Genomic DNA, 21,771 nt, shown 5'->3' on the forward strand with positions numbered 1-21,771 from the left:
CTTGGTTTACTCAAGGGTAATTTCTTGCACATTAAAATTTTCCAATGCTTTAGCTCTCCTCCTAGCTCTATTTTTTTTATTCTTTTAGGACAAGAAAGAATGAGCTTCATTGAGCTAAAAGATTGAGCTCATGAGCATGGGGTTTCTTTTCCAAGAATCTTGGAGCTTCCTTGAGCTGAGGGTTTTAGCTTGTGAGGTAAGGGTTTCCTCTTCCGAGTGGCGTACCCTCAATTCTCAAGGTTTTGCATTGCCTCAGCTTTTTTTTGAGCTACTTTTCGAGCTTTTTGAGGTGCTTTGCTTTGAAAAATCTGGGTTCTCACATCCCACCCTCCTTATTGGAAGTTTCGTCCTCGAAACTTGAGTTAGATAAATCTTTAAAAAGTGAGGGTGCCGAGTGCGCATACGTTCTTCAAATTCCCAAGTTGCTTCTCGTTCCATATGATTCGACCATTGTATCTTGACATATGGAATTGTTCGGCATCTCAGCACTTGGTATTTGGTGTTACTTGAATAAGGACTTCTTCATATTTCATTTCCTCGTTCACATTTCCTTTGATTAGTAGCGGTTCAATTTCAAGAATGCTACTTGGATATGAGACATACTTCCTTAGCTGTGAGACATGGAAGACGTTGTAAATCCTTGACATGCCTGGTGGTAAAGCCCGCTGATAAGCTAGGTTTCCCATTTTTCTCAGTATTTCGAAGGGTCCGACATATCTTGGAGTTATCTTTCTAGAATTGCTGAATCGAACCACTCCTTTCATTGGGGAAACTTTAACATAAGCTTTCACACCATTTTCAAACTCCAACGGTCTTCACTTTAAATAAGCCCAGCTCTTTTGTCGATCATGAGCTGCCTTGCGTTTTTCCTTGATAATAGCTACTTTATCAACAATTCAAGTACCATGATAGCTTTCTCTCTGATTTCAATACTTCCATGATAATTATTGTTATCGGCAAATTCAATCAAAGGGGGGTGTTTATTGGAGTCCGAGGTCCATGGCACACGCCCTAAAATATCTTCAATAGTTCGATCCACCGTCTTTGTCTCATGTTTAATTCCTTTTGTGTGAATAGTATTTGAGGCTTTGATGATTGATAAATTTCACACATTTGACACTAAAGAAATTGATTCTCTAGATCTTTGGCTCAAGTATAATTGTGGCTAATTCACTATCATGTGTTGGATAATTTTGCTCACATGGTTTTAATTTCATCGATGCATAGGCAATTAATTGCCCTCTTGAATGAGAACACATCACAATCCTCTTTTGATGCATCATTGTAAATTGTGAAATTCTTGCCTTCTTCAGGAAGTACTAATATTAGCGTAGAAACGAGTTTCTTTTTCAAGATCTAAAAACTCTTCTCACATTCTTCACTCTAATTGAATTTAGAGTTCTTCTGAGTGAGCTTGGTGAGCGGAAGAAAATCCTTCAACACATTTTCTTAATAGCCAAATAATCCCGAAAACTTCAAATTTCTATTCCAGTATTCGATCAAGGCCAGTCTATGATTACCTCCACCTTATTGGTGATCAACTGATATGCCCATTTCAGATATTATATGACCGAAGAATGTGACATTTTTTAATCAAAATTCACATTTCTTAAATTTAGTATTTAGTTATTTTTCTCTGAGCATCGGTGGAGCAAGACGAAGATCTTCCTTGCAGTCTTTCTCACTTTTTGAATATACAAGAATGTCTTCAATAAATGCTACCACAAACTTGCCGAGGAATTTTCTTGAACACTCTGTTCATGAGTTCTATGAATGTTGCTGGAGCATTGGTCATGCCAAAAGGTATTATCATGAACTCATAGTGTCCATACCCTTTTCTTTTTAAGGCTGTTTTAGGAATATTCTCTGCCTTGACCTTCAATTGTGATAGTCTGATCTTAGATAGAGCTTCGAAAAGATCTTAGCTCCTTTTAACTGATAGAAAAGGTCATCTATTCTTGAAAGATGACATTTGTTCTTGATCTCATATAGTACTTTGTCGAATGACACACTATCTTGTACTTTCACCATTCTTCTGTACCAATAAGATTGAATCTCCCCAAGAAGAGGCACTTGGTCTGATTTGTTTTTGTCTAACAAATCTTGGAATCGAACTTTTATCTCCTTGAGTTCAACTGAAGCCATTTGCTAGGGTTCTTTAGATATTGGTGCAGCACGAGCTATAAAGTTACTTTCGAATTCTTTCACGATCTGAGATAATTCAAAGTAACGCTTCCAGAACTCTCGTACCACGGGAATATTTTTATATCTTGAGCTCAATTCCTTCTTTTTCTTCTCTCATTATCGCTAGTTAGACTTCTTAGCCATACTCCATGGCTTTCTAAGTTTGAGAAGCAGAAAGGAAGGATTTTTGTTCCTTATCCTTGCCATAAAATACGATTTATTCTTGGATTGGAGTTTGGCATTCTTACCTCGACCATCTAACACTGCATGATTCTTGTCCAACCAACCAATTCTCAGAATGACGTTGAAATTTACCATAGTACACTAAATAAAATTGGCACTGAATATATGCGTATCCATACTTATTGTGTTCTAAATTATCACGATTACTATCTCCAAACATAAAATCAATATAGAATCTTAGAACATAACTCCTTATCAGCCTATTGACTTAAGTCCCAATAACCTAGTTAAAATTTCTTTCAACATTGTATGGAAGAAATTAATTCCTCAAACAATTCTTCTTTTACTAAATCTGTCTTTAATCAAAACTATGAGCCTAACATGCTTTAATACAAACAAGCTTCGTTGGATGTCTTTCTCCACAAATCTTTCCCCTATTTTTCTTTTTACTATAAGAAGAGTCAGAACCTATTATGCATGCTACACTTCCCTTGATGTCCACCAATATCTCATAACTCTCTTTATTTACCTAAGGTAATGACCTTAATTTCTTAACTTAAGTTATTGTTTCTTAACTTTATTAAATATTCCAAAATCTTACATATTTAAATTTATCGCTTAATAGCCCAAATTTAAATGTCCATACCGTTAATTATTGACATAAAAATCAACTTTTACATATGAATATCAAAACTTATATAATTCTTATCTCATATTTTCATAAATAATTTATTATCCGCGAATCAAACATTTCATCTTAAGTCGGAAGAATTCCCAAATGTAAGTCAACTTATATCAGAGTATTTGTATTCCCAAAAATATAAGTCAAATTATCTTTGATAGGTATGTTCCCAAAATATATTTCAACTTATCTATGTACATTCTCAAAGAAATGTTACACTTTTTTCTTTCATATCATTTAACCATAATACCAGTATAGCCTACTTTATCATCTCTCAACATTACTGTTCTTTTTCCACTACATCCATAGGTGCTTCTTCTTCTTCTTCCACATTTTCCACGACAAGGTGCGCAGTCTATCCATTGCACCATGAAGCTTGGCGATGTAACGTTCTTGCTTGCTAGAAAGGTCTTCATGTCGATGACGAGAACGATTAGCAAGGTTTTTCTAAGTTTCAATCCTTACTATCAACTTTCGATTAAGGGAAACTAGTCATTCCACGTGTAGTGTTAGGGCGAGCTGGCTCTTTGCTCGATCAAGGTGATGGTTGAGATTATGTATATCAGTTTGAAGCAGATTCTTAATCTTTGTGAGTTCTTGTTTATCTTGTTTTCCTCAAGTAATGTTGACGCATGCGAAGTGCGGCTTGAGCACGAGTACAAGACCATAAATTGAGGTAAAATTTCATAATGGTATCAAAGTAAAGGATAGAAAGGTAAAAAATTTTGATTGAAACAAAGATTTCGTGGAACTTTCTATACTAGAAATTTCAGAATGATTGAAGGAAATAGATTTCGAATTTCTCAAAGAATTTTGGAAATATTGAGAGTTTGTTTCAGAATGTACTAGGCTTTTGCCAAAATTTGACTTCTTCAAATTTTGTCTGTCAAAATCCCAGCAGGATTATGAACCTGGCGGCTCTGATACCACTTAAATGTCACGCAAAGTGTCTGAAGCGCCTGTGACATCCGGCATTGTTTTAACAATTACTTTAAAATAATTAAGCCTCGTATCGAAATGCCAAAAACCAGTCTTTTTCATAAATAAAACATTGTCTTTACATTGACAATAGAATAAAAATACATCAGAGTTGCAAATGCGGAAACTAAACAAAAGGAAAATAAAGTCTTGATTTCTTGTATCTTGCTCATCGGCTACCATCCCCATAAGGCTTCTTGTTCTTCCTCATTCAGTTGGTCTTCATTTTAATCTGAAATTTGTAAGGAGTGAGTGTTTTGGGAAACACTCAGTAAGTGGGGGTCGATCGATTTCCTATGATACATATAGAACTTAATCTTTAAAATATTTCTTTAACAAACTTTCAAATCTTATCATTTTTAACTCATCATAACAGAAACAAAATAAATATGAGACAGAGGTTATCAGAAGATTCAGATCAGTTCAGAAACAGATCAGAACAATTCAGAACAGAACAGATCGGAACAGACAGAACACTGTTACTCATCTCATTTTCATGGTCAAATTGTCCCCAATATGTTAGTCCTCTAAGAGGTGAGGCCAGAACACGGTTTTATACCCACCAATGGAGGCCAGACAGAACATGGTTTTATACCCACCAATGGGGGCCAGACAGAATTACAATTCTCGTCCCATTTCAAATCGAGTTGTAACAGTGCAACACAGAATTCAAAGTTTACAAGACAGAACGTATCAGAGTTTTCAGATATCAGAGTTTCAGACGGATTCAGCGGAACCAAAGAATTTCGAAGCATAGAAGAAAACACATAATCGATCGAAATTTTAAAAGACGGTCATCATGCTGTTTTCGAAAAAAGAGGACACACATTCATACATGTCATGACTTATATATTCAAGATTTAAAAATACAAACGAATATACATATCAAAAACCCACTTACAATACTCTCGAAGTTACGGTTCGAAATGTGCAGAACTTTGGCGAACGAAACTTGTTGAATTTCGGTCAAGTGATGACCGAACCAGGAGATGATCTTCACAACGATGTGGATAGCAAATCACAGAATTGAAAAGCCGGAACAACTCCTCCTTCTTTCTTCTTGCAAGCGACAGCCGAGAGGTGGTTTTGGAGGGAAATGAGCCGATTTTTCTTGCTGATTTTTGGGTGTGATTTCTTTAGCATGTTGAGGTGGTATTTATAGGTGAAGGATGGACTTTTCCCCTCCCCATGGCCGAAATATTGGAGCCCAAGCAGGCCATCAATGTGGTCAAGGTTAACTCAAGCATCAAAGGTCACCTTGGTTTAGTAAAGAGTCCATTCTTGCACAATAAATTGGTCCAAGCCTCTTAGCTCTTCCCTTAGCTCCGTTTCTTGGTTAACTTAATAGTCATCACTTGTATAATAAGTTTGTCCAAACCTTTAGTTCTTTTAGCTCCTTCTTTGGTTAACTCAATGGTCATAAATATATCCAATCCTTTAGCTTTTCTCCTTGGTTTACTCAAGGGTAATTTCTTGCACATTAAATTTTTCCAATGCTTTAGCTCTCCTCCTAGCTCTATTATTTTTATTCTTTTAGGACAAGAAAGAATGAGCTTCATTGAGGTAAAAGATTGAGCTCATGAGCATGGGGTTTCTTTTCCAAGAATTTTGGAGCTTCCTTGAGCTGAGGGTTTTAGCTTGTGAGGTAAGGGTTTCCCCTTCCGAGTGACGTACCCTCAATTCTCAAGAGTTTACGTTGCCTCTACTTCTTTTTGAGCTACTTTCCGAGCTTTTAAGGTGCTTTGCTTTGAAAAATCCGGGTTCTCACAGAAGTCCTCGTGTTGCACCCCTTTTCGTGTTTTCCTATTTTTGATTACTTGTTGACAGACGATTTTCGGTTCAAATCATCTGAACCTCGATCGGGACCAGATAAGACATGTGAAATCAACTTAGCTCATGCACTGCCGGATTAGGACAAAATTGTAGCCTAATTTGATTGTAAATGGGCAAACGAACGAGACTCATTACTCCGCAATGAGCTGGCGAGATTTTAGCCGAATTCCTTTTCTAAGACCCTATAATTTGCGATTTTTCGCTTTTGTTAAGCTTCCGTTTACGCGAGAAATCCGTTTAGGAAGTCCAAATTTTATTCCGGTTCCATTTTATCGTATCCCAGGCATAATAATAGCTTTACATTCGCTATTTTCTTATTCTTATTTTTTTTTTCTATTTTCTCGAATTATTTAGCGATTTTTGTTGTCGTGAGCCGGTTCTGTGCGGAAGCGTATGATGTAGATTACTCCGGAGACGGTTAACTCATTAAAAACAATTATTTTGACTGTTTTATCCATAATTTACGTAAATGGTCGCGACACGAGGACTTCCCGGGGTGGTCACCCATCCTAGCTCTGCCATCGCGCCAGAACGCTTAACTTCATGGTTCTGATTGGGCGAGAGGTGTGCCGCGTGTTGTCCATTGCCACCCGCTCCACACGTACTCGAGAGATATAAGAATAAACATTTCACCCAATTTCGGGTGCGATCATACTAGCACTAATGCACTGGATCCCATCATAACTCCGAAGTTAAGCGTGCTTGGGCGAGACCAGTACTGGGAAGTCCTCGTGTTGCACCCCTTTTCGTGTTTTTCTATTTTTGATTGATTACTTGTTGATAGACGATTTTCGGCTCAAATCATCTGAATCTCGATCGTGACCAGATAATACATGTGAAATCAACGTAACTCGGGCACTGCCGGATTTGGACAAAATTGTAGCCTAATTTGATTGTAAACGGGCAAACGAACGAGACTCATTATTCCGCAATGAGCTGACGAGATTTTAGCCGAATTCCTTCTCTAAGACCCTTTAATTTGCGATTTTCCGCTTCTGTTAAGCTTTCGTTTCTCGAGAAATCCTCTTAGGAAGTTCAAAATTCGATAACGGTTCCATTTTATCGTATCCCAGGAATAATAATAGCTTTACATTCGCTATTTTCTTCTTCTTATTTTTTTTTCTATTTTCTGGCAACATTTAGCGATTTTTGTTGTCGTGAGCCGATTCTGCACTGAAGGGTATGACGCAGATTACTCCGGAGACGGTTAACTAATTAAAAACAATTATTTCGACTGTTTTAGCCATAATTTACGTAAACGGTCGCGACACGAGGACTTCCCGGGGAGGTCACCCATCCTAGCTCTGCCATCGCGCCAGAATGCTTAACTCCATGGTTCTGATTGGGCTAGATCAGTGCCGCGTTTTGTCCATCACCGCCCGCTCCACACGTACTCGAGGGATATAAGAATAAACATCCCACTCAATGTCGGGTGCGATCATACCAGCAATAATGCACCGTATCCCATCAGAACTCCGAAGTTAAGCGTGCTTGGGTGAGAGCAGTACTAGGATGGGTGAACCTCTAGGAAGTCCTCGTGTTGCACCCCTTTTCGTGTTTTTCTATTTTTGATTAGTTGTTGACATACGATTTTAAGTTCAAATCATCTGAATCTCGATCGGGACCAGATAAAACATGTGAAATCAACGTAGCTCGGGCACTGCCGGATTTGGACAAAATTGTAGCATAATTTTTTTGTAAACGGGCAAACGAACGAGACTCATTACTCCGCAATGAGCTGACGAGATTTTAGACGAATTCCTTCTCTAAGATCCTCTAATTTGCGATTTTCCGCTTCTGTTAAGCTTCCGTTTCATCGAGAAATCCGCTTAGGAAGTCCGAAATTCGATTACGGTTCCATTTTATCGTATCCCAGGCATTATAGTAGCTTTACATTCGCTATTTTCTTCTTCTTATTTTTTTTTCTATTTTCTGTGAAAATTTAGCGATTTTTATTGTCGTGAGACGGTTCTGTGCGGAAGGGTATGACGCAGATTACTCCGGAGACGGTTAACTCATTAAAAACTATTATTTCGACAGTTTTAGCCACAATTTACGTAAACGGTCGCGACACGAGGACTTCCCAGGGAGGTCAACCATCCTAGCACTGCCATCGCACCAGAACGCTTAACTTCATGGTTCTGATTGGGCAAGAGCAGCGCCGCGTGTTGTCCATCGCCGCCCGCTCCACACGTACTCGAGGGATATAAGAATAAATGCCCACTCAATTTTGGGTGCGATCATACCCGCACTAATGCACTAGATCCCATCAGAACTCGGAATTTAAGCGTGCTTGGACGAGAGCAGTACTAGGATGGGTGGACCCCTGGGAAATCCTCGTGTTGCTCCCATTTTCGTGTTTTTCTATTTTTGTTTACTTGTTGACAGACGATTTTCGGCTCAAATCATCTGAATCTCGATCGGGACCTGATAAGACATGTGAAATCAACGTAGCTCGGGCACTGTCGGATTTGGAAAAAATTGTAGCCTAATTTGATTGTAAACGGGCAAACGAACGAGACTCATTATTCCGCAATGAGCAGACGAGATTTTAGCCGAATTCCTTCTCTAAGACCGTCTAATTTGCGATTCCGCTTCTGTAAAGCTTCCGTTTCCACGAGAAATCCGTTTAGGAAGTTCGAAATTCGATTCCGGTTCCATTTTATCATATCCCAGGCATAATAATAGCTTTACATTCGCTATTTTCTTCTTCTTATTTTTTTTTCTATTTTCTGTGAACATTTAGCGATTTTTGTTGTCGTGAGCCGGTTCTGTGCAGAAGGGTATGATGCAGATTACTTCGTAGACGGTTAACTCATTAAAAACAATTATTTCGACTGTTTTATCCCTAATTTACCTAAACGGTCGCGACACGAGGACTTCCCAGGGAGGTCACCCATCCTAGCTCTGCCATCGCGCCAGAACGCTTAATTTCATGGTTCTGATTGGGCGAAAGCATTGCCGCGTGTTGTCCATCGCCGCCCGCTCCACACTTACTCCAGGGATATAAGAATAAACATCCCACTTAATGTCGGATGCGATCATACCATCACTAATGCACCGGATCCCATCAGAACACTGAAGTTAAGCGTGTTTGGACGAGAGTAGTACTAGGATGGGTGACCCCCTGGGAAATCCTCGTGTTGCTCCCATTTTCCAGTTTTGTTATTTTTGTTTACTTGTTGACAGACGATTTTCAGCTCAAATCATCTGAATCTCGATCGGTACGAGATAAGACATGTGAAATCAACGTAGCTCGGGCACTGCCAGATTTAGACAAAATTGTAGGCTAATTTGATTGTAAACGGGCAAACGAACGAGACTCGTTACTCCGCATTGAGCTAGCGAGATTTTAGCAGAATTCATTCTCTAAGACCCACTAATTTGCGATTTTCCGCTTCTGTTAAGCTTCCGTTTCCTCAAAAAATCTGCTTAGAAAGTTCGAAATTCGATTCATGTTCCATTTTATCATATCTCAGGCATAATAATAGCTTTACATTCGCTATTTTCTTCTTCTTATTTTTTTTTCTATTTTATGGGAACATTTAACAATTTTTGTTGTCATGAGCAGGTTCTGTGCGTAAGGATTTGACGTAGATTACTCCGGAGACGGTTAACTCATTAAAAACAATTATTTCGACTATTTTATCCATAATTTACTTAAACGGTCGTGACACGAGGACTGCCCAGGGAGGTCACCCATCCTCGCTCTTCCATCGTACCAGAACGCTTAACTTAATGGTTCTGGAAACGGTCGCGACACGAGGTCTTCTCAGGGAGGTCACCGATCCTAGCTCTGCCATCGCGCTCGAACGCTTAACTTCATGGTTCTGATTGGGCGAGAGCAGTGCCGCATGTTGTCCATCACCGCCCGCGCCACACGTACTCGAGGGATATAAGAATAAACATCCCACTCATTGCCGGGTGCGATCATACCGGCACTAATGTACCGGATGCCATCAGAACTCCGAAGTTAAGCGTGCTTGGGCGAGACCAGTACTAGAATGGGTGACCCCCTGGGAAGTCCTCGTGTTGCACCCTTTTTCGTGTTTTTCTATTTTTGATTGATTACTTGTTGACAGACGATTTTCGGCTCAAATCATCTGAATCTCGATCGGGACCAGATAAGACATGTGAAATCAACGTAGCTCGGGCAATGCCGGATTTGGACAAAATTTTAGCCTAATTTGATTGTAAACGGGCAAACGAATGAGACTCATTACTCCGCAATGAGCTGGCGAGATTTTAGCAGAATTTCTTCTCTAAGACCCTCTAATTTGCGATTTTCCGCTTCTGTTAAGCTTCCGTTTCCTTGACAAATCCGCTTAGAAAGTTCGAAATTCGATTTCGGTTCCATTTTATCGTATCCCAGGCATAATAATAGCTTTACATTCGCTATTTTCTTCTTCTTTTTTTTCTATTTTCTGGGAACATTTAGCAATTTTTTTTTCGTGAGCCGATCTGTGCGGTAGGATATGACGCAAATTACTCCGGCGACGGTTACCTCATTAAAAAAAATATTTCGACTTTTTAGCTATAATTTACGTAAACGGTCGCGACACGAGGACTTCCCAGGGAGGTCACTCGTCCTAGCTCTACCATCGCGCCAGAACGCTTAACTTCATGGTTCTGATTGGGCGAGACCAGTGCCGCGTGTTGTCCATCGCCGTCGGCGCCACACGTACTCGAGGGATATAAGAAAAAACATCCCACTTAATATCGGGTGCGATCATACCAGCACTAATGCACCGGATCCCATCCGAACTCCGAAGCTAAGCGTGCTTGGGCGAAAGCAGTACTAGGATGGGTGACCCCCTGGGAAGTCCTCGTGTTGCACTCTTTTTCGTGTTTTTCTATTTTTTATTACTTGTTGACAGACGATTTTTGGCTCAAATCACCTTAATCTCGATCGGGACCAGATAAGACATGTGAAATCAACGTAGCTCGGGCACTGCCGAATTTGGACAAAATTGTAGGCTAATTTGATTGTAAATGGGCAAACGAACGAGACTCATTACTCCGCAATGAGTTAAAGATATTTTAGCCGAATTCCTTCCCTAAGACCCTCTAATTTGCGATTTTCCGCTTCTGTTAAGCTTCCGTTTCTTTGAGAAATATGTTTAGGAAGTCCGAAATTCTATTCCGGTTCCATTTTATCGTATCACAGGCATAATAATAGCTTTGCATTCCCTATTTTCTTCTTCTTATTTTTTTTTCTATTTTCTGGGAACATTTATCGATTGTTGTTGTCGTGAACCGGTTCTGTGCGGAAGGGTATGACGCAGATTACTCCGAAGACGATTAACTGATTAAAAACAATTATTTCAAATTTTTTAGCTATAATTTACGTAAACGGTCGCGAAACGAGGACTTCCCAGGGAGGTCACCCATCCTAGCTCTGCCATCGCGCCAGAACGTTTAACTTCATGGTTCTGATTTGGTGATAGCAGTGCCGCGTGTTGTCCATCGCCGCCCGCGCCACACTTACTCGAGGGATATAAGAATAAACATACCACTCAATGTCGGGTGTGATCATACCAGCACTAATGCACCAGATCCCATCTGAAGTCCGAAGTTAAGCGTGCTTGGACGAGACCAGTACTAGGATGGGTGACCCCCTGGGAAGTCCTCGTGTTGCACCCTTTTCGTGTTTTTCTATTTTTGATTACTTGTTGACAGACGATTTTCGGCTCAAATCATCTGAATCTCGATCGGGACCAGATAAGACATGTGAAATCAACGTAGCTCGGGCACTGTCGGATTTGGACAAAATTGTAGGCTAATTTGATTGTAAACGGGCAAACGAACGAGACACATTACTCCGCAACGAGGTGGTGAGATTTTAGCCGAATTCCTTCTCTAAGACCCTCTAATTTGCGATTTTCAGCTTCTGTTGAGCTTCCATTTCCTCAAAAAATCCGCTTAGGAAGTCCGGAATTCGATTCAGGTTCTATTTTATCGTATCCCAAGTATAATAATAGCTTTACATTCGCTATTTTCTTCTTCTAATTTTTTTTTCTATTTTTGGGAACATTTAGCGATTTTTTTTGTCGTGAGCCGGTTCTGTGCGGAAAGGTATGACGCAGATTACTCTGGAGACGGTTAAATCATTAAAAACAATTAATTCTACTGTTTTAGCCATAATTTACGTAAACGGTCGCGACACGAGGACTGCCCAGGGAGGTCACCCATCCTCGCTCTGCCATCGCGCCAGAACGCTTAACTTCGTGGTTCTGATTGGGCGAGAGCAGTGCCGCGTGTTGTCCAACGCCGCCCGCTACACAGGTACTCGAGGGATATAAGATTAAACATCCCACTCAATGTCGGGTGCGATCATACCAGCACTAATGAACCGGATCCCATCAGAACTCCGAAGTTAAGCGTGTTTGGGCGAGACCAGTACTAGGATGGGTGACCCCCTGGGAAGTTCTTGTGTTGCACCTCTTTTCGTGTTTTTCTATTTTTGATTACTTGTTGACAGACGATTTTCGGCTCAAATCATCTGAATCTCGATCGGGACAAGATAAGACATGTGAAATCAAGGTAGCTCGGACACTGCCGGATTTAGACAAAAATGTAGACTAATTTGATTGTAATCGGGAAAACCAACGAGACTCATTACTCCGCAACGAGGTGGCGAGATTTTAACCGAATTCCTTCTCTAAGACCCTCTAATTTGCGATTTTCCGCTTCTGTTAAGCTTCCGTTTTCTCGAGAAATCCGCTTAGAAAGTCCAAAATTCGATTCATGTTTCATTTTATCGTATCCCAGGCATAATAATAGCTTTACATTCGCTATTTTCTTCTTCTTATTTTTTTTTCTATTTTATGGGAACAGTTAACAATTTTTGTTGTCATGAGCAGGTTCTGTGCGTAAGGATTTGACGGAGATTACTCCGGAGACGGTTAAGTCATTAAAAACAATTATTTCGACTGTTTTAACCATAATTTACGTAAATGGTTGCGACACGAGGACTTCCCAGAGAGGTCACCCATCCTAGCTCTGCCATCGCGCCAAAACGCTTAACTTCATGGTTCTAATTGGGCGAGAGCAGTGCCGCGTGTTGTCCATCGCCGCTCGCTCTACACGTACTCGAGGGATATAAAAATAAACATCCCACGCAATGTCGGGTGAGATCATACCAGCACTAATGCACCGGATCCCATCAGAACTCCGAAGTTAAGCGCGCTTCGGCGAGAGCAGTAATAGGATGGTTGACCCCTGGGAAGTCTTCGTGTTGCACCCCTTTTCGTGTTTTTCTATTTTTGATTACTTGTTGACATAAGAATTTCGGCTCAAATAATCTGAATCTCGATCGGGACCAGATAAGACGTGTGAAATCAACGTAGCTCGGGCACTGCCGGATTTGGACAAAATTGTAGGTTAAATTGATTGTAAACGGGCAAACGAACGAGACTCATTGCTCGGCAATGAGCTGGCGAGATTTTAGCCGAATTCCTTGTCTAAGACCCTCTAATTTGCGATTTTCCGCTTCTTTTAAACATCCGTTTCCTCGAAAAATCCGCTTAGTAAGTCCGAAATTCGATTCAGGTTCCATTTTATCGTATGCCAGGCGTAATAATAGCTTTACATTCGCTATTTTCTTCTTCTTATTTTTTTTTCTATTTTCTGGGAATATTTAGCGATTTTTGTTGTCGTGAACCGGTTCTGTGCGGAAGGGTATGATGCAGATTACTTTGGAGACAGTTAATTCATTAAAAACAATTATTTCGACAGTTTTATCCATACTTTATGTAAATGGTCGCGACACGAGGACTTCCAAGGGAGGTCACCCATCCTAGCTCTGCCATCGTGCCAGAACGCTTAACTTCATGGTTCTAATTGGGCGAGAGCAGTGCCGCGTGTTGTCCATCGCCGCCCGCTCTACACGTACTCGAGGGATATAAGAATAAACATCCCACTCAATGTCTGGTGCGATCATACCAGCACTAATGCACCGGATCTCACCAGAACTACGAAGTTAAGCGTGCTTGGGCGAGAGCAGTACTAGGTAGGGTGACCCCCTGGAAAGTCCTTGTGTTGCACCCTTTTTCGTGTTTTTCTATTTTTTATTACTTGTTGACAGACGATTTTCCGCTCAAATCATCTGAATCTTGATCGTGACCAGATAAGACATGGGAAATAAACGTAGCTCGGGCACTGCCGCATTTGGGCAAAATTGTAGGTTAATTTGATTGTAAACGGGCAAACGAACGAGACTTATTACTCCGCAACGAGGTGCCGAGATTTTAGCCGAATACCTTCTCTAAGACCCTCTAATTTGCATTTTTCCGTTTCTTTTAAACTTTCGTTTCCTCGAGAAATCTTTATAGTAAGTCCGAAATTCGATTCCGGTTCCATTTTACCGTATACCCACGCATAATAATAGTTTTACATTCGCTATTTTTTTATTCTTAATTTTTTTTTATTTTCTGGGAACATTTAGCGATTTTTGTTGTTGTAAGCCGGTTCTGTGCGGAAGGGTATGACGCAGATTACTCCAGAGACGGTTAACTCGTTAAAACAGTTATTTCGACTGTTTTAGCCATAATTTACGTAAACGGTCGCGACACGAGGACTGCCCAGGGAGCTCACCCATCCTAGCTCTGCCATCGCGCCAGAACGCTTAACTTCATGGTTTTTATTGGGCGAGAGCAGTGCCGCGTGTTGTCCGTCGCAGCCCGCTCCACACGTACTCGAGGGATATAAGAATAAACATCCCACTCAATGTCGGGTGCGATCATATCAGCACTAATGCACTGGATCCCATTTGAACTCCGAAGTTAAGCGTGGTTGGGCGATAGCAGTACTAGGATGGGTGACCCACTGGGAAGTCCTCGTGTTGCACCTCTTTTCGTATTTTTCTATTTTTGATTACTTGTTGACAGACGATTTTTGGCTCAAATCATCTGAATCTCGATCGGGACCAGATAAGACATGTGAATTAAACGTATCTCGGGCACTGCCGGATTTGGGCAAAATTGTAAGCTAATTTGGTTGTAAACGGGCAAACGAACGAGACTCATTACTCCGCAATGAGCTGGCAAGATTTTAGCCGAATGCCTTCAATAAGACCCTCTAATTTGCAATATTCCGTTTCTTTTAAGATTCCGTTTCCTCGAGAAATCTTCTTAGGAAGTCCGAAATTCGATTTCGGTTCCATTTTACCGAATACCCACGCATAATAATATCTTTACATTCGTTATTTTCTTATTCTTAATTTTTTTTTCTGTTTTATGGGAACATTTAGCGATTTTTGTTGTCGTGAGCCGGTTCTGTGCGGAAGGGTATGACGCAGATTATTGCGGAGACGGTTAACTCATTAAAAACAATTATTTCTACTGTTTTAGCCATAATTTACGTTAACGGTCGCGACACGAGGATTGCCCACGGAGGTCACCCATCCTAGCTCTGCCATCGCTCCAGAACGTTTAACTTCATGGTTCTGATTGGGCGAGAGCAGTGCCGCGTGTTGTCCATCACCGCCCGCTCCACGCGTACTCGAGGTATATAAGAATAAACACCCCACTCAATGTCGGGTGCGATCATACTAGCACTAATGCACCGGATCCCATCAAAACTCCGAAGTTAAGCGTGCTTGGGCGAGAGCAGTACTAGGATGAGTGACCCCTTGGGAAGTCCTCGTGTTGCATCCCTTTTCGTGTTTTTCTATTTTTGATTACTTGTTGATAGACGATTTTCGGCTCAAATCATCTGATTCTCGATCGAGACCAGATAAGACATGTGAAATCAACGTAGCTCGGGAACAGCCGGATTTTGACAAAATTGTAGCCTAATTTGATTGTAAACGGGCAAACAAACGAGACTCATTACTCCGCAATGAGCTGGCGAGATTTTAGCTGAATTCCTTCTCTAATACCCTCTAATTTGCGATTTTCCGCTTCTGTTAAGCTTCAGTTTCCTCGAGAAATCCGCTTAGGAAGTTCGAAATTCGATTCCTGTTCCATTTTATCGTATGCCAGGCGTAATAATAGCTTTACATTCGCTATTTTCTTCATCTTATTTTTTTTCTATTTTCTGGGAATATTTAGCGATTTTTGTTGTCGTGAGCCGGTTCTGTGCGGAAGAGTATGACGCAGATTACTCCGGAGACGGTTAACTCATTAAAAACAATTATTTCGAACTTAACTTCATGGTTCTGATTGGGCGAGAGCAGTGCCGCGTGTTGTCCATCGCCGCCTGCTCCACACATACTCGAGGGATATAAGAATAAAAATCCCACTCAATGTCGGGTGCGATCATACCAGCACTAATGCACCGGATCCCATCAGAACTCCGAAGTTAAGCGTGCTTGGACGAGAGCAGCACTAAGATGGGTGACCTCCTAGGAAGTTCTCGTGTTGCACCATTTTTCGTGTTTTTCTATTTTTGATTACTTGTTGACAGACGATTTTTGGCTCAAACCAATCTGAATCTCGATCGGAACCATATAAGACATGTGAAATCAACGTAGATCGGGCACGGCTGGATTTGGACAAAATTGTAGGCTAATTTGATTGTAAACGGGCAAACGAACGAGACTCAATACTCCGCAACGAGGTGGAGAGTATTAGCCGAATTCCTTTTCTAAGAGCCTCTAATTTGCGATTTTCCGCTTCTGTTAAGCTTCTGTTTCCTCAAGAAATCCGCTTAGTAAGTTCATAATTCGATTCCGGTTCTATTTTATCGTATCCTAGGCATAATAATAGCTTTATATTCGCTATTTTCTTCTTCTTATTTTTTTCTATTTTCAGGGAACATTTTGCAATTTTTGTTGTCGTGAGCCTGTTCTGTGCGGAAGGGTATGACGCAGATTATCCGAAGACGGTTTACTCATTAAAAACAATTATTTCGACTTGTTTAGCCATAATTTACGTAAACGGTCTTGAAACGAGGACTTCCCAGGGATTTCACCCATCCTAGCTCTGCCATCGCGTCAGAACGTTTAACTTCATGGTTCTGATTCGACGAGAGCAGTGCCGCGTGTTGTCCATCGCCGCCCGCTCCACACGTACTCGTGGGATATAAGAATAAACATCCCACTCAATGTTGGGTGTGATCATAACAGCACTAATGCACCGGATCCCTTCAGAACTCCGAAGTGAAGCGTGCTTGGGCAAGAGCAGTACTAGGATGGGTGACCCCCTAGGAAGTCCTCGTGTTGCATCCCTTTTCGTGTTTTTCTATTTTTCGTTACTTGTTGATAGACGATTTTCGGCTCAAATCATCTGAATCTCGATCGGGAACAGATAAGACATGTGAAATCAACCTAGCTCGGGCGCTGCTGGATTTGGCCAAAATTGTAGCCTAATTTGATTGTAAACAGGCAAACGAACGAGATTTTAGCCGAATTCCTTCTCTAAGACCCTCTAATTTGCAATTTTCCGCTTCTGTTAAGCTTCCGTTTCCTCGAGAAATCCGCTAAGGAAGTTCGAAATTCGATTCTGGTCCCATTTTATCGTATCTCAGGCATAATAATAGCTTTACTTTCGCTATTTCCTTATTCTTATTTTTTTTCTATTTTCTGGGAACATTTAGCGATTTTTGTTGTCGTGAGCCGGTACTGTGCGGAAGGGTATGACGCAGATCATTCCGAAGATGGCTAACTCATTAAAAACAATTATTTCGACTGTTTTATCTATAATTTACGTAAACGGTAGCGACACGAGGAATTTCCAGGGAGGTCACCCATCCTAGCCCTGCCATCGCGCCAGAACGCTTAACTTTATGGTTCTGATTGGGCGAGAGCAGTGCCGCGTGTTGTCCATCGCCGCCCGCTCCACACGTACGCGAAGAATATAAGAATAAACATCCACTCAATGTCGGGTGCGATCATACCAGCACTAATGCACCGGATCCCATCAGAACTACGAAGTTAAGCGTGATTGGGAGAGAGCAGCTACTAAGATGGGTGACCCCCTGGGAAGTCCTCGTGTTGCACCTCTTTTCGTGTTTTTCTATATTTGATTACTTGTTGACAGACGTTTTTCGTCTCAAATCATCTGAATCTCGATCGGGACCAGATAAGACATGTGAAATCAACGTAGCTCGGGCACTGCCGGATTTGGAAAAATTGTTGGCTAATTTTATTGTAAACGGGAAAAAGAACGAGACTCATTACTCCGCAACGAGGTGGCGAGATATTCGCCTAATTCCTTCTCTAAGTCCCTCTAATTTGAAATTTTTCGCTCCTGTTAAGTTTCCGTTTTCTCGAGAAATCCGCTTAGAAAGTTTGAAATTCGATTCTGGTTTCATTTTATCGTATCCCAGGCATATTAATAACTTTACATTCGCTATTTTCTTCTTCTTAATTTTTTTTCTATTTTCTAGGAACATTTAGCGATTTTTGTCGTCGTGAGCCGGTTCTGGGCGGAAGGGTATGGCGCAGATAACTCCGAAGACGGTTAACTCATTAAAAACAATTATTTCGACTGTTTTAGCTATAATTTACGTAAACGGTCGCGACACGAGGACTTCCCAGGGAGGCCACCCATCCTAGCTCTGCCATCGCTCCAGAACGCTTAACTTCATGGTTCTGATTGGGCGAGAGCAGTGCCGCGTGTTGTCTATCCCCGCCCGCGCCACACGTACTCGAGGGATATAAGAAAAAACATCCCACTCAATGTCGGGTGCGATCATACCAGCAATAATGCACCGGATCCCATCAAAACTCCGAAGTTAAGCGTGCTTTGGCGAGAGCAATACTAGGATTGGTGACCCCCTGGGAAGTCCTCGTGTTGCATCCCTTTTCGTGTTTTTCTAATTTTGATTACTTGTTGACAGACAATTTTCGGATCAAATCATCTGAATCTCGATCGAGACCAGATAAGACATGTGAAATCAATGTAGCTCGGGAACTGCCGGATTTTGAAAAAATTATAGCCTAATTTGATTGTAAACATGCAAACGAACGAGACTCATTACTCCGCAATGAGCTGGCGAGATTTTAGCAGAATTCCTTCTCTAATACCATATAATTTGCGATTTTTTTCTTCTGTTAAGCTTCTGTTTCCTCGAGAAATCCGCTTAGGAAGTTCGAAATTAAATTCCGGTTCCATTTTATCTTATCTCAGGCATAATAATAGTTTTACATTCGTTATTTTCTTATTCTTAATTTTTTTCTATTTTTAGGAACATTTAGCGATTTTTGTTGTCGTGAGCCGGTTCTGTGCGGAAGAGTATGACGCAGATTACTCCGGAGACGGTTAACTCATTAAAAACAATTATTTCGACTGTTTTATCCATAATTTACGTAAACGGTCGCGACACGAGGACTTCCGAGGGAGGTCACCCATCTTAGCTCTGCCATCGCACCAGAACGCTTAACTTCATGGTTCTGATGGGCGAGAGAAGTGCCGCGTGTTGTCCATCGCCGTCCGCTCCACATGTACACGAGGAATATAAGAATAAAAATCCCACTGAATGTCGAGTGCGATTATACCAGCATCAATGCACCGGATCCCATCATAACTCCGAATTTAAGCACGCTTTGGCGAGAGCAGTACTAGGATGGATGACCCATTAGGAAGTCCTCGTGTTGCACACCTTTTCATGTTTTTCTATTTTTGATTACATGTTGACAGACGATTTTCGGCTCAAATCATATGAATCTAGATCGGACCAAATAAAAAATTTTTATTTTTTTCTATTTTCTGGGAACATTTAGCAATTTTTGTTGTTGTGAGCCGGTTCTGACGCAGATTACTCTGGAGACGGTTAACTAATTAAAAACAATTATTTCGACTGTTTTAGCCATAATTTAAGTAAACGATCGCGACAGGAGGACTTTCAAGGGAGGTCACCTATCCTAGCTCTTCCATCGCGCCAGAACACTTAACTTCATGGTTCTGATTGAGCGAGAGCAGTGCCGCGTGTTTTCCATCGCCGTCTGCTCCACACGTACCCGAGGGTTATAAGAATAAACATCCCACTCAATGTTTGGTGCGATCATACCAGCACTAATGCACTGGATCCCATCATAACTCCGAAGTTAAGCGTGCTTGGGCGAGAGCAGTACTAGGATGGGTGACCCCCTGGGAAGTCCTCGTGTTGCACCCCTTTTCGTGTTTTTCTATTTTTGATTACTTGTTGACAGACAATTTTCGGCTCAAATCATCTGAATCTCGATCGGGACCATATAAGACATGTGAAATCAACGTAGCTTGGGCACTGCCGGATTTTGACAAAATTGTAGCCTAATTTGATTGTAAACGGGCAAACGAACGAGACTCATTACTTCGCAATGAGCTGGCGAGATTTTAGCCGAATTCCTTCTCTAAGACTCTCTCTAATTTGCGATTCTCCGCTTCTATTAAGCTTCCGTTTCCTCAAGAAATCCGCTTAGGAAGTTCGAAATTAAATTCCGGTTCCATTTTATCGTATCCCAGGCATAATATAAGCTTTACCTTCGCTATTTTCTTCTTCTTATTTTTTTTTTTTGTATTTTTTGGGAACATTTAGCGATTTTTGTTGTCGTGAGCCGGTTCTGTGCGGAAGGGTATGACGCAGATTACTCTGGAGACGGTTAACTCATTAAAAACAATTATTTCGGCTGTTTTAGCCATAATTTACATAAACAATCGCGACACGAGGACTGCCCAGGGAGGTCACCCATCTTAGCTCTGCCATCGCGCCAGAACGCTTAACTTCAGGGTTCTGATTGGGCTTGAGCAGTGCCGAGTGTTGTCCATCGCCGCCCGCTCCACACGTACTCGAGAGATATAAGAATAAACATCCCACTCAATGTCGGGTGTGATCATACCAGCACTAATTCATCGGATCCCATCAGAACTCCGAAGTTAAGCGTGCTTGGGCGAGAGCAGTACTAGGATGGGTAACCCCTGGGAAGTCCTCGTGTTGCTCCCCTTTTCGTGTTTTTCTATTTTTTATTACCTGTTGATAAACGATTTTCGGTTCAAATCATCTGAATCTCGATCAGGACCAGATCAGACATGTGAAATCAACGTAGCTCGGGCACTGCTGGATTTGGACAAATTTTTTGCCTAATTTGATTGTACACGGGCAAACGAACGAGACTCATTGCTCTGAAAAGAGCTGGCGAGATTTTAGCCGAATTCCTTCTCTAAGACCCTCTAATTTGCGATTTTCCGCTTCTGTTAAGCTGCCGTTTCCTCGAGAAATTCGCTTAGGAAGTCCGAAATTCGATTTCGGTTCCATTTTATTGTATCCCAGGCATAATAATAGCTTTACGTTCTCTATTTTCTTCTTCTGTTTTTTTTTCTATTTTCTGGGAACATTTAGAGATTTTTGTTGTCGTTAGCCAGTTCTGTGCGGAAGGGTATGACGCAGATTACTCCGGAGACGGTTAACTCATTAAAAACAATTATTTCGACTGTTTTAATCAAAATTTATGTAAACGGTCGCGACACGAGGACTGACAGGGAGGTCACCCATCCTAGCTCTGCCATCGCGCCAGAACGCTTAACTTCAGGGTTCTGATTGGGCTTGAGCAGTGCCGAGTGTTGTCCATCGCCGCCCGCTCCACACGTACTCGAGGGATATAAGAATTAACATCTCACTCAATGTCGGGTGCGATCATACCAGTACTAATGCACCGGATCCATACCAGTTCTAATGCACCATGAGAGAAATCGTTGCCATAAATTGAAACATTTATTAACCTGTGAGGATATGGAGTTGAGACTCTTACTAGGAATTTCTGAAGGCCGTGTACATTTAACTACCTGAAATAAGCTTTGAATTGATCATCTCAAATTATTTCATAAATTATAATTATGATGATCTTGATATAACTTTGACAGTTTTCAAATTTAATTTAAACACTTAGATAGTTTTGATTACATTTCTATTTAAATTAATCAATATGTTTTGTATTGCTATTAACGCTTAAATTGCTAGGGACTAGCAATAAGCTGGTTGGGAGGTGTGAT

General features: G+C 41.1%; 14 non-coding genes and 5 pseudogenes across 14 annotated transcripts; all 19 read left to right on the top strand.

Moving 5' to 3' along the window:
• The first annotated feature begins 6,501 nt into the window (after positions 1 to 6,501).
• On the top strand, positions 6,502 to 6,603 carry LOC142512560 (5S ribosomal RNA; annotated as a pseudogene).
• A 687-nt stretch (positions 6,604 to 7,290) lies between these two features.
• LOC142509106 (5S ribosomal RNA) lies at positions 7,291 to 7,409 on the top strand. The gene has a single exon (XR_012807294.1). It is a non-coding gene; the product is annotated as a 5S ribosomal RNA (ribosomal RNA).
• Positions 7,410 to 8,092: 683 nt separating this feature from the next.
• On the top strand, positions 8,093 to 8,211 carry LOC142511073 (5S ribosomal RNA; annotated as a pseudogene).
• Positions 8,212 to 8,893: 682 nt separating this feature from the next.
• LOC142507973 (5S ribosomal RNA) lies at positions 8,894 to 9,012 on the top strand. The gene has a single exon (XR_012806207.1). It is a non-coding gene; the product is annotated as a 5S ribosomal RNA (ribosomal RNA).
• A 770-nt stretch (positions 9,013 to 9,782) lies between these two features.
• LOC142515767 (5S ribosomal RNA) lies at positions 9,783 to 9,901 on the top strand. The gene has a single exon (XR_012811594.1). It is a non-coding gene; the product is annotated as a 5S ribosomal RNA (ribosomal RNA).
• A 680-nt stretch (positions 9,902 to 10,581) lies between these two features.
• LOC142512293 (5S ribosomal RNA) lies at positions 10,582 to 10,700 on the top strand. The gene has a single exon (XR_012808824.1). It is a non-coding gene; the product is annotated as a 5S ribosomal RNA (ribosomal RNA).
• A 684-nt stretch (positions 10,701 to 11,384) lies between these two features.
• On the top strand, positions 11,385 to 11,503 carry LOC142516235 (5S ribosomal RNA). The gene has a single exon (XR_012812039.1). It is a non-coding gene; the product is annotated as a 5S ribosomal RNA (ribosomal RNA).
• Positions 11,504 to 12,185: 682 nt separating this feature from the next.
• LOC142514961 (5S ribosomal RNA) lies at positions 12,186 to 12,304 on the top strand. Its single transcript, XR_012810831.1, has one exon. It is a non-coding gene; the product is annotated as a 5S ribosomal RNA (ribosomal RNA).
• Positions 12,305 to 12,988: 684 nt separating this feature from the next.
• Positions 12,989 to 13,106, top strand: LOC142511484 (5S ribosomal RNA; annotated as a pseudogene).
• Positions 13,107 to 13,790: 684 nt separating this feature from the next.
• Positions 13,791 to 13,909, top strand: LOC142509776 (5S ribosomal RNA). Its single transcript, XR_012807931.1, has one exon. It is a non-coding gene; the product is annotated as a 5S ribosomal RNA (ribosomal RNA).
• Positions 13,910 to 14,592: 683 nt separating this feature from the next.
• LOC142508666 (5S ribosomal RNA) lies at positions 14,593 to 14,711 on the top strand. Its single transcript, XR_012806872.1, has one exon. It is a non-coding gene; the product is annotated as a 5S ribosomal RNA (ribosomal RNA).
• Positions 14,712 to 15,397: 686 nt separating this feature from the next.
• LOC142516368 (5S ribosomal RNA) lies at positions 15,398 to 15,516 on the top strand. The gene has a single exon (XR_012812166.1). It is a non-coding gene; the product is annotated as a 5S ribosomal RNA (ribosomal RNA).
• A 595-nt stretch (positions 15,517 to 16,111) lies between these two features.
• Positions 16,112 to 16,230, top strand: LOC142516135 (5S ribosomal RNA). The gene has a single exon (XR_012811946.1). It is a non-coding gene; the product is annotated as a 5S ribosomal RNA (ribosomal RNA).
• Positions 16,231 to 16,911: 681 nt separating this feature from the next.
• Positions 16,912 to 17,030, top strand: LOC142507298 (5S ribosomal RNA). The gene has a single exon (XR_012805558.1). It is a non-coding gene; the product is annotated as a 5S ribosomal RNA (ribosomal RNA).
• Positions 17,031 to 17,684: 654 nt separating this feature from the next.
• LOC142511015 (5S ribosomal RNA) lies at positions 17,685 to 17,804 on the top strand (annotated as a pseudogene).
• Positions 17,805 to 18,487: 683 nt separating this feature from the next.
• On the top strand, positions 18,488 to 18,606 carry LOC142510183 (5S ribosomal RNA). Its single transcript, XR_012808309.1, has one exon. It is a non-coding gene; the product is annotated as a 5S ribosomal RNA (ribosomal RNA).
• Positions 18,607 to 19,287: 681 nt separating this feature from the next.
• Positions 19,288 to 19,406, top strand: LOC142512245 (5S ribosomal RNA; annotated as a pseudogene).
• A 393-nt stretch (positions 19,407 to 19,799) lies between these two features.
• LOC142515024 (5S ribosomal RNA) lies at positions 19,800 to 19,918 on the top strand. The gene has a single exon (XR_012810891.1). It is a non-coding gene; the product is annotated as a 5S ribosomal RNA (ribosomal RNA).
• Positions 19,919 to 20,607: 689 nt separating this feature from the next.
• On the top strand, positions 20,608 to 20,725 carry LOC142517531 (5S ribosomal RNA). Its single transcript, XR_012813272.1, has one exon. It is a non-coding gene; the product is annotated as a 5S ribosomal RNA (ribosomal RNA).
• The last annotated feature ends 1,046 nt before the right edge of the window (positions 20,726 to 21,771 follow it).

Source organism: Primulina tabacum, chromosome 10 (assembly GCF_025594145.1).
Source record: "Primulina tabacum isolate GXHZ01 chromosome 10, ASM2559414v2, whole genome shotgun sequence".
Taxonomy (NCBI): domain Eukaryota; kingdom Viridiplantae; phylum Streptophyta; class Magnoliopsida; order Lamiales; family Gesneriaceae; genus Primulina; species Primulina tabacum.